Here is a 12665-nt window from a genome sequence, read left to right on the forward strand (position 1 = left end):
TCTTATGATATTTCTCCCCCTCTACCTTCTTGTAATGGATTGAGTTTTCCCTTTGAAGTTATCTTATCGGATTGAGTCTTTAAGGATTTGAGAACACTTGATGTATGTCTTGCTTGTGCTTATATATGGTGACAATGGGATATTCACGTGATCTACTTGATGTATGTTTTGGTGATCAACTTGTGGGTTCTGTGACCTTGTGAACTTATGCATAGGGGTTGGCACACGTTTTCGTCTTGACTCTCCGGTAGAAACTTTGGGGCACTCTTTGAAGTTCTTTGTGTTGGTTTGAATAGATGAATCTGAGATTGTGTGATGCATATCGTATAATCAAACCCGCGGATCCTTGTGGTGACATTGGAGTATCTAGGTGACATTAGGGTTTTGGTTGATGTGTGTCTTAAGGTGTTATTTTAGTATGAACTCTAGGGCTGTTTGTGACACTTGTAGGAATAGCCCAATAGATCGATCAGAAAGAATAACTTTGAGGTGGTTTCATAACCTACAATAATCTCTTCATTGTTTTCCGCTATTAGTGACTTTGGAGTGATTCTTTGTTGCATGTTGAGGGATTTTTATATGATCTAATTAATGTTCATTGTTGAGAGAATTTGCACTAGTGAAAGTATGAACCATAGGCCACTGGTGCGCGTCGGTCCTAAACACACGGTTTAAAACCCCTTTCCGCGACGGCATTTGGTACCGTCGCCAAGTGAGTGTGGGCGATAGGGGGGTCCTTCCCACACGACCCAGAAACCATCGGGGATAGGGCCCCTACAGTACTCCTACTCGTTTCTGCTCGCATTGCCATCGCAGTCGGTATTCTGTGGTGCTACATTTACGATGCGCGGCCCATCACAAACGGTTCACTATTATAGAACGTGTATGATGCGCGGCCCATCACAAACGGTTCACCGTTAAGAAGGTTAGCTAATCGTCGTATGAGTGTCGGACAGGATTACGAAACGTCGGACCGTCGTAACATCGTCGTACACGACAACTATCGCACACGCTATTCTGTGGTGCAACGTTTACGATGCATACTTCATCAGAAACAGTTCATGGTTGCGAATCGTGTACGATAAGGCAACTAACACAAACGTTTAGTTTGCCCGCACCGTTTGTGATATTGTCTGACATCGCACACGCTTTGCAAACGGCAATTGTGTGCATGCTTGCACACGTTTCCTCTCTGTGAACCGTCTCGGATTATGGTGCATATCGCAAATGTTTGTGTTTTACCAACCGTGTGTGCCGTGACAACCTGGAGAGCGTAATTTAATTGCTGCTTTTCCAAATTGTACCGGATTTGGATTTGAATTTGAATGTATGCTACATCTTTATTCATATCCATTAGGTTCAAACAACCAATGCATTATTCGATTCATAGGTACATATGTTCAAGAATTACATAAGAACCAAATAAAGAATGATGAACCACAGTTGTATACTTGTACTATTAAAGACGGTAAAGGAAGAGGCGAAATATATTCTGGTTGCTGAACAAGGTGAAGCGGAATGCCCATATTGTGCCTCCTCCATGCAGAAGGCACGCACGACTCTAGTCCAACCCCTTGTGATGGCCGACCGCCCATTCTTCACGGTCTTCATGAAAAAATCTAGATAATCATCATGTTCTGGTAGAAATACTTTAACCTTTGCATGCCCACCGATCATGTAGTTTGAGAGGTAATCTTGAGTAAACTGCTTTGGCAACCACTGCAAAGGAATAAGATTTCAGACATTGTCATCTAACACAACTCATTATGGGAAGTAAAAAGAAGGCTGCAAGGTTCTTACTTACCATCCTGCAGTTCGGTGTTGTCTTGGATAAAGTGTAAACAAATATTTTAATTGCCATCTTTGGACCCATTTTACTAACAATCTTTATCAGCTTCCTCACTTGATGCTGGTTCATCAATATCTCATTGCCCCATACGCAGAAAGGGTCGAAACGCGGATCTTTACCAATGACATATGTACCTAAAAGCACCAAGTTAATATTAGAAGCTAAACATCAATGGCACAATGATGTAGTACAACACTCTTTTATAATATGTCTATATACATCCATATGTGGTAATCCATTTGAAATCTCTAAAAAGACAAATATTTAGGAACGGAGGAAGATCTTATAACATCCAATATACTCACATATTAGATGAATTAACATCTTATATTATGGGCCGGAAGGAGTTTAGTTCGTTTTTAAAAATTATCTGCTGCTGTATCCATGGGTTACAGTTAGTTTGAGCTAGTTCGGGCTCAAATAGCCCTAAAGTATATCTAAACATGAGGTCTAGTTTAAGCTAGTTGCATCTATAACCCAACCAAAAAAATTAGTATCCAACCCAAGAGGTGCTAATTGGAGCTAGTTCTCCTAGTGCATTTATTGTCAATCTAACACTGCCATCTAAACAACTCTTTGGATGGAGTTAGTTCAGGGTTAGTAATGAGCTAGAAACTAACTCTAACCTCTAGCTAAGTTAAGTATACAAATAGGGTTGTGTTGTTGCTGTTGTTGTTGCTGCTGCTCTTCTACGTATATCTAGACATCATTAGAACATTAATGTAACACTCTTCCTTGTTGCTATGTAGCCTAGGATTGCATATTTAGACATTAAGTACAGTGCATGTTGCTATGTAGCCTCAGATATATTACATGTGGCCCTAGTTAACGTAAGGAAAAATGGGTTGCAGATATTCAGTTAAAAGTCCGATTCACCGATTAGTCCCTTATCAGCCGCCGGCCTATATGGTACCAGCTACGAATATCCTGAACAGTGAGCAAATATAAGCTATGGGATGAAACTAACCTCGATGGAAAACAACAGTCGTTCTGAAAATTGTCCTGTGTAGGTACCTCAAGAAGCATGTTAAGCACAACAGGCTAAACATCAACCAAAATTACACATGGCAGACAAAATAATCTCCAAAAGATGGCTTCAGTGTGCAGGTTTAAGCACGCTAGTAAAGCAAAACAAGTGGAAAGGTGTGCTAACTGCAACAGGCCTAACATTTAACAACAAGCAAACATGGTCATTCAAACTGGTATTGTGCCGGTCTAAGTACACCGGTTATGGTAAAATAAAAATGGAAAGGCGTGTTAACTACAAGATGCAGCAACCAAATGTAGTCATTCATAGTGGTATTGTTGAAACTGGTACTGATGAAATCGAACTACATAATTCATACTTGCACATATAGAACATCACGTTGTGAATATCTGGAATAAACAAGGCATACTACGAACAACCAAAGATAGCATTTGAAACTGAACATATGCTAACTACAAACAACCGAACAATCAAAAAACTTTAAAAGAAGCATATGCTAGCTATAACAGGCTTAACAACAAGCAAATATATGCATTCCTATCGGTATGTTTAAAACTGGATTGATGAAATGTACTGCACAGTAAATAATTGCACATATAGAGCATCACATTGTGAACAACTGAAATAAACAAATCATGGGTTTCCTCACTTTTCACAGATGGGCTTGTTCCGTGGGAAGAGCATGGACCCTGGATGCGCTCCATGTTGTCACAGATGGGCTCCTTCCCCTTGGAAGAGCACGGCTGTAGGGTGCCCTCCCTGATGTCGCAGACGGGCGCTTTCCCCTTGGAAGAGCAGATGGGCTCTTTCCCCTTGGAAGAGCCGGAGAGGGTGCCCTCCTCGTGGTCGCCGTCAATGAGGTCTGACTTGGAAGCTGTGGATCCCAAGCCAGCGTCGCAGAACATGTTCTTCAGAAATGACAAAAGGGGCTCGATGGCGATGTAAAATGGCAAATTGTTGACAGCGAGCCAGAGGAGATCAGCGGTGGGGCCATGGATGAGATCGATGGCGGTTGAACCCGAGGGGTTCAGGGTGGGCCACTTAACCTGTGACACAGCCCGCCTCAGGGCGTCGCTGTTGATGACCTCGATGTCGTAGCCGGCGGACGAGACATGCCCTCATACTCTAGCCCGCTGCTTGAGTGCCTGCTGCCAGTAATGGTCGTCAGCTTCCTCGGCGACGTCGGGCGAAGAGACCGCTGTACACCTCTTTTGGGCGGGGCCTGGATATGGAGATCGGTGGGTAAGCTGCACGAGCAAACCGGCAGATGTTGACAATGGAGGCCTTGCGGCGGCGGCGGCAGCGGCGGCGGGGACTTTGCTAGGGTTTGGAGCGAGGGAGGGGGTGTGTGTGTGTGCGCGCGCATGCCCGAGGAGGTTTTGGTGTGTGTGTGTGTGTGTGTGTGTGTGTGGAGGGGGGCGCGGGGTGTTTGAGGAAATGACGCGGGTACTGAAAATTTTACTACGCGGGAGTCAAACGCGGGAGTGAAATGCCGGGCTATTGAAATTTTTTATGATAGTGCATCGCACACGGTCCGGAGATAACAACCGTGTGTTATGAAAAAGAAAAACCCTCGAGGCGGGCAAATATTTTCGATGCAGGCGGTATTGGGAACAAGAAACATCGCACACAGTCTGGAGATAACAACTGTGTGTTATGAAACAGAAAAACCCTCAAAGCGGGCAGATATTTTTTAGAGGGGGAGCCTCGTGGAGCCCAATGTACTGTGCGGATGTGTGCGTGACAGGTGCACCGGCGTGGCACACGGTTAGTTTGAGTGAACCGTGTTTGTTGCATCATCCGTCTTTTCTGATGTTCATAAATTTGGCGAAAAATGACGCGGGAGAGGGTCAGAACACGAACACACTTGCATGTGGACCAAATTTATGTATCAAAAGGGTGGTTTGATTTTCAAATATTAAATGCAACTTTGATGTGACACCTCTCTCACAAAGCGCACTGTATTGCTTGCTCCCACCCTCTTGTGTCGGCACAAAGGGAATCCTAAGCTATGAATGCATGCCCCCTCCCCCTCAACCGAGGTTCACCTAGCAAAGTGCGAAGTAGCTAGCAGCCCCCCTCCTCCCTCGTGTCGGCACGAAGGGAATCCTAAGCTATATATGAATGCATGCCCCTCCCCCTGAACCGAGGTTCACCTAGCAAAGTGCGAAGTAGCTAGCATCCCCCCTCCTCCCTCGTGTCGGCACGAAGGGAATCCTAAGCTATATATGAATGCATGCCCCCCCAACCGAGGTTCACCGTAGCAAAGTGCGAAGTAGCTAGCAGCCCCCCTCCCTCGTGTCGGCACGAAGGGAATCCTAAGCTATGAATGCATGCCCCCAACCAATGTTCACCTAGAAAAGTGTGAAGTAGAGCTAGCAGCCCCCTCCCTCTTGTCGGCATGAAGGGATTCCTAAGCTATGAATGCATGCCCCCCAACTGAGGTTCACCTAGAAAAGTGTGAAGTAGCTAGCAGCCCCCCTCCCTCGTGTCGGCACGAAGGGAATCCTAGCTAAGCTATGAATGCATGCCCTCCCCCCACCAATCCGAGGTTCACCCTAGAAAAGTGTGAAGTAGCTAGCAGACCCCTCCCTCGTGTCGGCACGAAGGTAATCCTAAGCTATGAATGCACATGCCCCCCCAACCAAGGTTCACCTAGCAAAGTGCAAAGTAGCTAGCAGCCCCCCCTCGTGTCGGCACGAAGGGAATCCTAAGCTATGAGCCTACCCCCTCCCCCCAACTGAGGTTCACCTAGCAAAGTGCGAAGTAGCTAGCAGCCCCCCACCCCCCTCGTGTCGCCACGAAGGGAATCCTAATTAAGCTATGAATGCATGCCCCCCCAACCGAGGTTCACCTATCAAAGTGCGATGTAGCAACCCCCCCCACACACACACATTCAGTCGGCAGGCCAGAGAGGCATATATCTCACCAAGATGGATCGTAAAACGGACCAAGAATAATCCTCCTTGGTCGTACAACCTCTCTCTTGTTGTTGGTCAAAGTGATGTCCGTCCATGCGACCCCGGAGATGGGCTAGCTCGCCAATAATCACGCAAGTAGCTAGTCCCCGAAGACAACCACTGCATGCATGTGGCCCAAACATATGTACGGAGAGGTGTGTTTTTGAGTAACAATGAACAAGTTTGATGTGGCACCGTGATTTCGAACTAGAAATCCCCACACTGAGTGAGGGTTAGATTGATGATGCATATGTATGTTACACCACACTTCAAGCCAACGACGGGGATTCATATATGCATGCATGCGTGCATAGTATATGCGCTCAAACTTAATTAGGTCCGAGTCTCACCATGACCTATACTACGATAACACTAACCAAATGAAGAATCCGCCATGGTAACCCTATCTTGTTGTTGGTCAAGGTGATCATGGATGTCCACGCAGGCCCACGAATATATAGGCTTGTTGCTGATAACCACGCGAGGGAGTGTATCGTTCGAAGGCAACCACTACATGCATATGTATGGAGGTGATGCATGCATGCATGTTTGAATACACAACATTGATCTGGCGCATGTGTCAAAAATCGTACACTAGCTCCCCACACAGAACGAGATCGGTTCATGATGGTGTCGTTGTACTAGCCACTTCGACTCGATGGGAGGGATTCATGCGTACACATGCATATGTGTGTGCTCAAAGTGTATCATGCATGTCAGCCTAGAGCAAAAATAATAATCCCCTCCTAAGTCAAATTAACCTCTCTTGTTGTCAGGCAAAAAGAAGTGATGGACCAAGCGGGCCCACAGATGGAAAGCATCGATATTGCCGATAACCGCTTAAGTGGGTGCGAGAGGACAACCACCACCGCTTTGCATGTGGGCCAAACATATATATGTTGAATACCCAAAATGCACAACTTTGATGTGCCACATGCCTCAAAAACCGTAAACCATGCACCCACACAGAGCGAGGTTCATATCAAGCGTACTACATATGATGGTCCCCTTTCTCCCTCTTCACCGCATACTATATGCTCCTGCCGTAATATATGTACAACCCAAAAGAATCCTCGTCGATGGTGAAATTAATTAACCTCTCTGATAGAGGCAAAGGTGTCCCGTCTTTCGATGAGATGATGGATATCGCTTTGGTGGAAGTCGACTTTGATGATCCGACTACGAACGTGCGAGGACGTCGCGCCTTAGCAATCGCTAAACCAACTCCGAGAGGTTATCGACCACGCCGGAGCACGATCAACCTGACCACGAGGGTCTGTTTCCTGCGAGCAAACGAAGAACAAGCAAGAAACTGAGATTGCAATCTGGATATTGCGAATATAAGATGAAAGCTTTATTGATCAAGGTGGAGTTCTGTGACGCCTTTGTCTGGTCGCTGAACACAAACGAAGTACGCGAAGTTGCAGCTATGGCGAACTTTTAATCTAAACAAAACCCAAAGTCTAAACGACGCCCTAAGGGCTGTATATATGGAGGAAGAGGGGGGAATTTCGTGGCCCTTGAGGAAGGGGTCCGAAACCAACCCTATCTCTTGTTTCCCCACACATACGGACTCTAAAAACAGCCTATACTTATGTATTTCGAAATTACATGGGCCTGGCCCAATAATAAGGTGACGCAGCACCTAGAATAGCCTCTGGACGAAAGTTATGAAGTAGCATCTTGTATATTTCGTCCAAGGCTTCATGCACGCATTATGGTGGCTTCAACGTCCTGAAATCATCACTTGTAACTCCGTTCTTGTTCCCCATGCGCATGCCATCATCTCCATGCTTGTTCTTGCTCCAATGTTCATCCTTCTCAAAGCTAGGCCCTTCATTTGTAAGCAAAAAAAATGTATCCAATTTAGGCAGCATCATATTCTCATGAACATTAGAATCATTACCAAGAAACGAAAGTACCTGGTAATTTAATTGGCATGCGCGAGCTCTAGTAATTGGTCCAGTATGTATAGCAGCAGGGGCTGTGGGTGTAACAATGGTATTGATGTCCTCATCACTCTCCCGAGGTAGGTCAAAGTGATGCATGCATGCATGCATCGACGATGGCCTTGTGGGCCCATAGATGGAAGCGTCACACGTGAATGTCCTAGCTAGGATATATATACATGTGGCCCAAAAGGGTGTTGTGTGATGTTTGAATAACCAATTTCACAATTTTGATGTGGCACGTGCCTCGGTAACCAAAAAGTCCCGACACTGAGTGAGGTGTACTTGTTCACGGACGCATACGTATAGTATATATGCTAGTCCCCTCCAACCTCTTCGACGCGTACTATATACCACCATAACACAAACAAAAAAGATTATACCTTGCTGGTTAAATTAACCTCACTGCCGGCTGTTCGTCAAAGTGATGGACGACGACCTCACGGGCCCACAGAAAGCGTCACACGCGAGTATCGAGTGTCGTGTAGGACAACCATCGACTGCATGTGGCCAAAACATTTATGTATGAAAGGGTTGTGTAATGTTTTAAATAACGATTTCACGACTCTGATGTGGCACCAGCCTGCCTAACAAAACAGCCAACCCACACGGTGGCTCACAACTCGTAGTGTACCGCGATCCACCCGCCACCCCCAGACGCACACACCCACACACACGCCGCGAATCCACCGCAACTATGATGCATGTTAAATTAATTATCCCGCATTGAACATACATGTTACCAAAGGAGGGACATTTTAATTTCAAAACATTCACAGAGATCATTAAGACGTTTTAGTACATTGATTGACTTTCTATGGGTATAATGTGCAAAAATCAAATTTGAGCTACATGCACACGTGATAGTGCACCTAAATGGATTGCAAAAACACATGTGTCTCACTGGGTGCATGTTTACTCCCCGTGCAACAAATTTCAAACATTGAGAATCTTGATTTTTTAATTCTAGTATATCCAAAACTTATTTGAAGTTCATGAAACTTATCGTATTGTCATATGGACACTAATACAAAGTGGCATTGTACTTTTTTTTGTCAAATTTGAGACCAGTTTTGATGTAATCTTTATCTAATTATAGACGGGAGATTATTAATAATTGGGAACCAATATCCCAAACGGATTATTTATTCGAACTATGAGCGTTAGACCAACAATGGATACGTGCCATGCTTTGGTTAAGCAATAAAGCGGCAGCATTAATCATCCAAATAGAAAAATAATATACGTGCCGCCGCGCGACCCGTGTGGCGTGCGAGCAAGCATGAGTTGACGGGACTGTTGGGGAACGTAGTAATTTAAAAAAAAATCCTACGCACACGCAAGATCATGGTGATGCATAGCAATGAGAGGGGAGAGTGTTGTCCACGTACCCTCGTAGACCGAAAGCGGAAGCGTTATGATAACGCGGTTGATGTAGTCGTACGTCTTCACGATCGACCGATCCTAGTACCGAACATACGACACCTCCACGATCTGCACACGTTCAGCTCGGTGACGTCCCACGAACTCACGATCCAGTAGAGCTTCGAGGGAGAGCTTCGTCAGCACGACGGCGTGATGACAGTGATGATGAAGCTACCAGCGCAGGGCTTCGCCTAAGCTCTATGACGATATGACCGAGGTGGATTATGATGGAGGGGGGCACCGCACATGGCTAAGAGATCAATGATCAACTTGTGTGTCTATGGGGTGCCCCCTCCCCTGTATATAAAGGAGTGGAGGAGGGGGAGAGGGCCGGCCTCCTAGGCGCGCCCCAAGGGGAGTCCTACTCCCACTAGGAGTAGGATTCCCCCCTTCCATGTAGTAGGAGTAGGAGAGAAGGAAGGAGGAGAGAGGGAGAAGGAAAGGGGGGCGCCGCCCCCCCTTCCTAGTCCAATTCGGACTAGAGGGGGAGGGGCACGCGGCCTGCCCTGGCCGCCCCTCTCTCTCCACTAAGGCTCATAAGGCCCATTACACTCCCCGGGGTCCGGTAACCCCCCGGTACTCCGGTATATGTCCAAATTCACTCGGAACCCTTCCGATGTCCAAACATAGTCATCCAATATATCGATCTTTATGCCTCGACCATTTCGAGACTCCTCATCATGTCCGTGATCATATCCGGGACTCCGAACTACCTTCGGTACATCAAAACACATAAACTCATAATACCGATCGTCACCGAACGTTAAGCGTGCGGACCCTACGGGTTCGAGAACTATGTAGACATGACCGAGACACGTCTCCGGTCAATAACCAATAGCGGAACCTGGATGCTCATATTGCCTCCTACATATTCTATGAAGATCTTTATCGGTCAAACCGCATAACAACATACGTTGCTCCCTTTGTCATCAGTATGTTACTTGCCCGAGATTCGATCGTCGGTATCTCAATACCTAGTTCAATCTCTTTACCTGCAAGTCTCTTTACTCGTTCCGTAATGCATCATCCCACAACTAACTCATTAGTCACATTGCTTGCAAGGCTTATAGTGACGTGCATTACCGAGAGGGCCCAGAGATACCTCTCCGACAATCGGAGTGACAAATCCTAATCTTGATCTATGCCAACTCAACAAGTACCATCGAAGACACTTGTAGAGCACCTTTATAATCACCCAGTTACGTTGTGACGTTTGGTAGCACACAAAGTGTTCCTCCGGTATTCGGGAATTGCATAATCTCATAGTCATAGGAACATGTATAAGTCATGAAGAAAGCAATAGCAATATACTAAACCATCAAGTGCTAAGCTAACGGAATGGGTCAAGTCAATCACATCATTCACTAATGATGTGATCCCGTTAATCAAATGACAAATCATGTCTATGGCTAGGAAACTTAACCATCTTTGATTCAACGAGCTAGTCAAGTAGAGGCATACTAGTGACACTCTGTTTGTCTATGTATTCACACATGTACTAAGTTTCCGGTTAATACAATTCTAGCATGAATAATAAACATTTATCATGATATAAGGAAATATAAATAACAACTTTATTATTGCCTCTAGGGCATATTTCCTTCAGGGACGCATGCGAGCAGTCCGTCGCGCAGGCAGACGGGGAGGCGTACGTGCAGGTGTGTGAATTAACGGAGACGTGCTCGTGCGCAGTGTCATCGGGAGGTGTGCGAGTAGCTGTGTGAAACTTTGGTAGGCATGCCAGCAGTCCGGTGCGCAGGCTCACCGGGAGGCGAGCCATCGGTTTGACCGCCGCCCGCCTCTCTCCCACAACTCCATACTAATGGTGCGCCCGAGCGGCCGCACCCCCATCCTCGCTACGCACACACAATCCTCTCTCTCCGCTTGCAACCTCGACGCCGCTCTCAGTCCTCAAAGCCATCAGTGTATGAGGATGCCGCCGAAGCGCCCCATCGGAGGGAGTGGCGACGCCGGGGCTGCTAAAGCACCGGAGCACGGCGTGGAGATGGAGACAGAGGTTGCCGTCACCATCGGCGAGTTATCGCTGCACCCTGACGTCATCGACGGCGTCGAGCTTCCACAGCCGGAGGCGGAGTTCCACACCGACTCCGACGACCACTCCGGCGACGACTCCGACGACGACGGACAGCTGGTTAGTCATCTATACCCATTTTTGTGTCAAATAGATCATAGGGTTTCTCTGGTTACTCCCCCCCCTTTTGGAATAGAAATCCTGTGGTTATGTTCTCCCAATCCATGAAATCTGAGTAAGTTTCGTTAGATCTGTGTAGTGTATTGATTGTTTGAATGGTACAAGTGATAAGTGATTAGTTGTTTCATCTGTGCAAATGATTTCTGCTAGTAATCCGACTAGGGTTAGTGTTCGTGCTAATAATTCCTAGCCATGACTTGACAATTGATTTTGAATGACCTCCATATGTTTGTGCCATTATTTTCTTCAAGATTGGTCTGTACATAGACGACTGTGCTTACAAATCAAACCATAATCTCTGAATATGTATAAATAAATAGCCATAAATTCCTAATCCTACTTCACGACAGGTAATCAGTGAGATGCCAAATTTGTTTTACTATATGTATAGGTGATGTCAGACGATGTGGACAGCGAGGATGAAGATGCCCAGAGGAGGTACAAGAGGCGAATCCCGAGGGAGCTTTATGCGGGAATGCATAACAGGCGTATTAGGACCTGGAACGACGGCTATGGATGCCCATTTTGCCACCACAAAATTCATGACGCGTATCTAAGTGTTCTTGCGCATGCAAGAGGTCGGGCCGTTGGCTCCTTCAAGCAGAAGTATTCTCGCAGGGTGGCGCACGACGCGTACGCCGAGTACCTGGAGAAGCTTCAGGATCGTGCCAGCCGCATGTGAGATGAGATGTGGGATGGATCGAACTATGTACGCTTGAGTATGCTTAATGACGGTTGAACTATGTACTTATGGTTGAACTATGCTTATGTACGTGTACGCTTATTATCTATGTCTGAGTATGTTAAATATTTCGCCAAATTTTGGTAAAAATTACAACGGGGGACCAATAAACCAGGACGGAGGTAGTACGTCAATTACACACAGTTCCCAAAATTGGAACGTGTGCAATGACTATCATTTTGCGTGCTGCGTCAATCACACACGGTTCGCTCTAGCAAACCGTTGCCCCCAAAATTCTTTGTGGGACAGAAAACCCTCACCACCCAATTCAAAAAAGAAAAAAGAAAACCCTCACCATCCCCACGTCACAAAAACCCTCACCCCACCCACCACCCACCTCGGCCCCTCCGGTACGTTCCCATTCACACCTGCACAAGCTCCTCCGCGTCTATGCCATGACACTGCCTATCGCGGTGGTAAACACTTAGCTCGACGCCTGCCGCTGCCGCCAGGCTGCCGGCAAAGCCCACCGCATTTCGGCACTTCCGCTTTCCGCCGCCTATCGCCATCGACTTTCTCGACGCTGCTCGCGGTCGACCC

The sequence above is a fragment of the Aegilops tauschii genome, chromosome 7 (genome assembly GCF_002575655.3).
Source record: "Aegilops tauschii subsp. strangulata cultivar AL8/78 chromosome 7, Aet v6.0, whole genome shotgun sequence".
In the NCBI taxonomy this organism is placed as follows: domain Eukaryota; kingdom Viridiplantae; phylum Streptophyta; class Magnoliopsida; order Poales; family Poaceae; genus Aegilops; species Aegilops tauschii.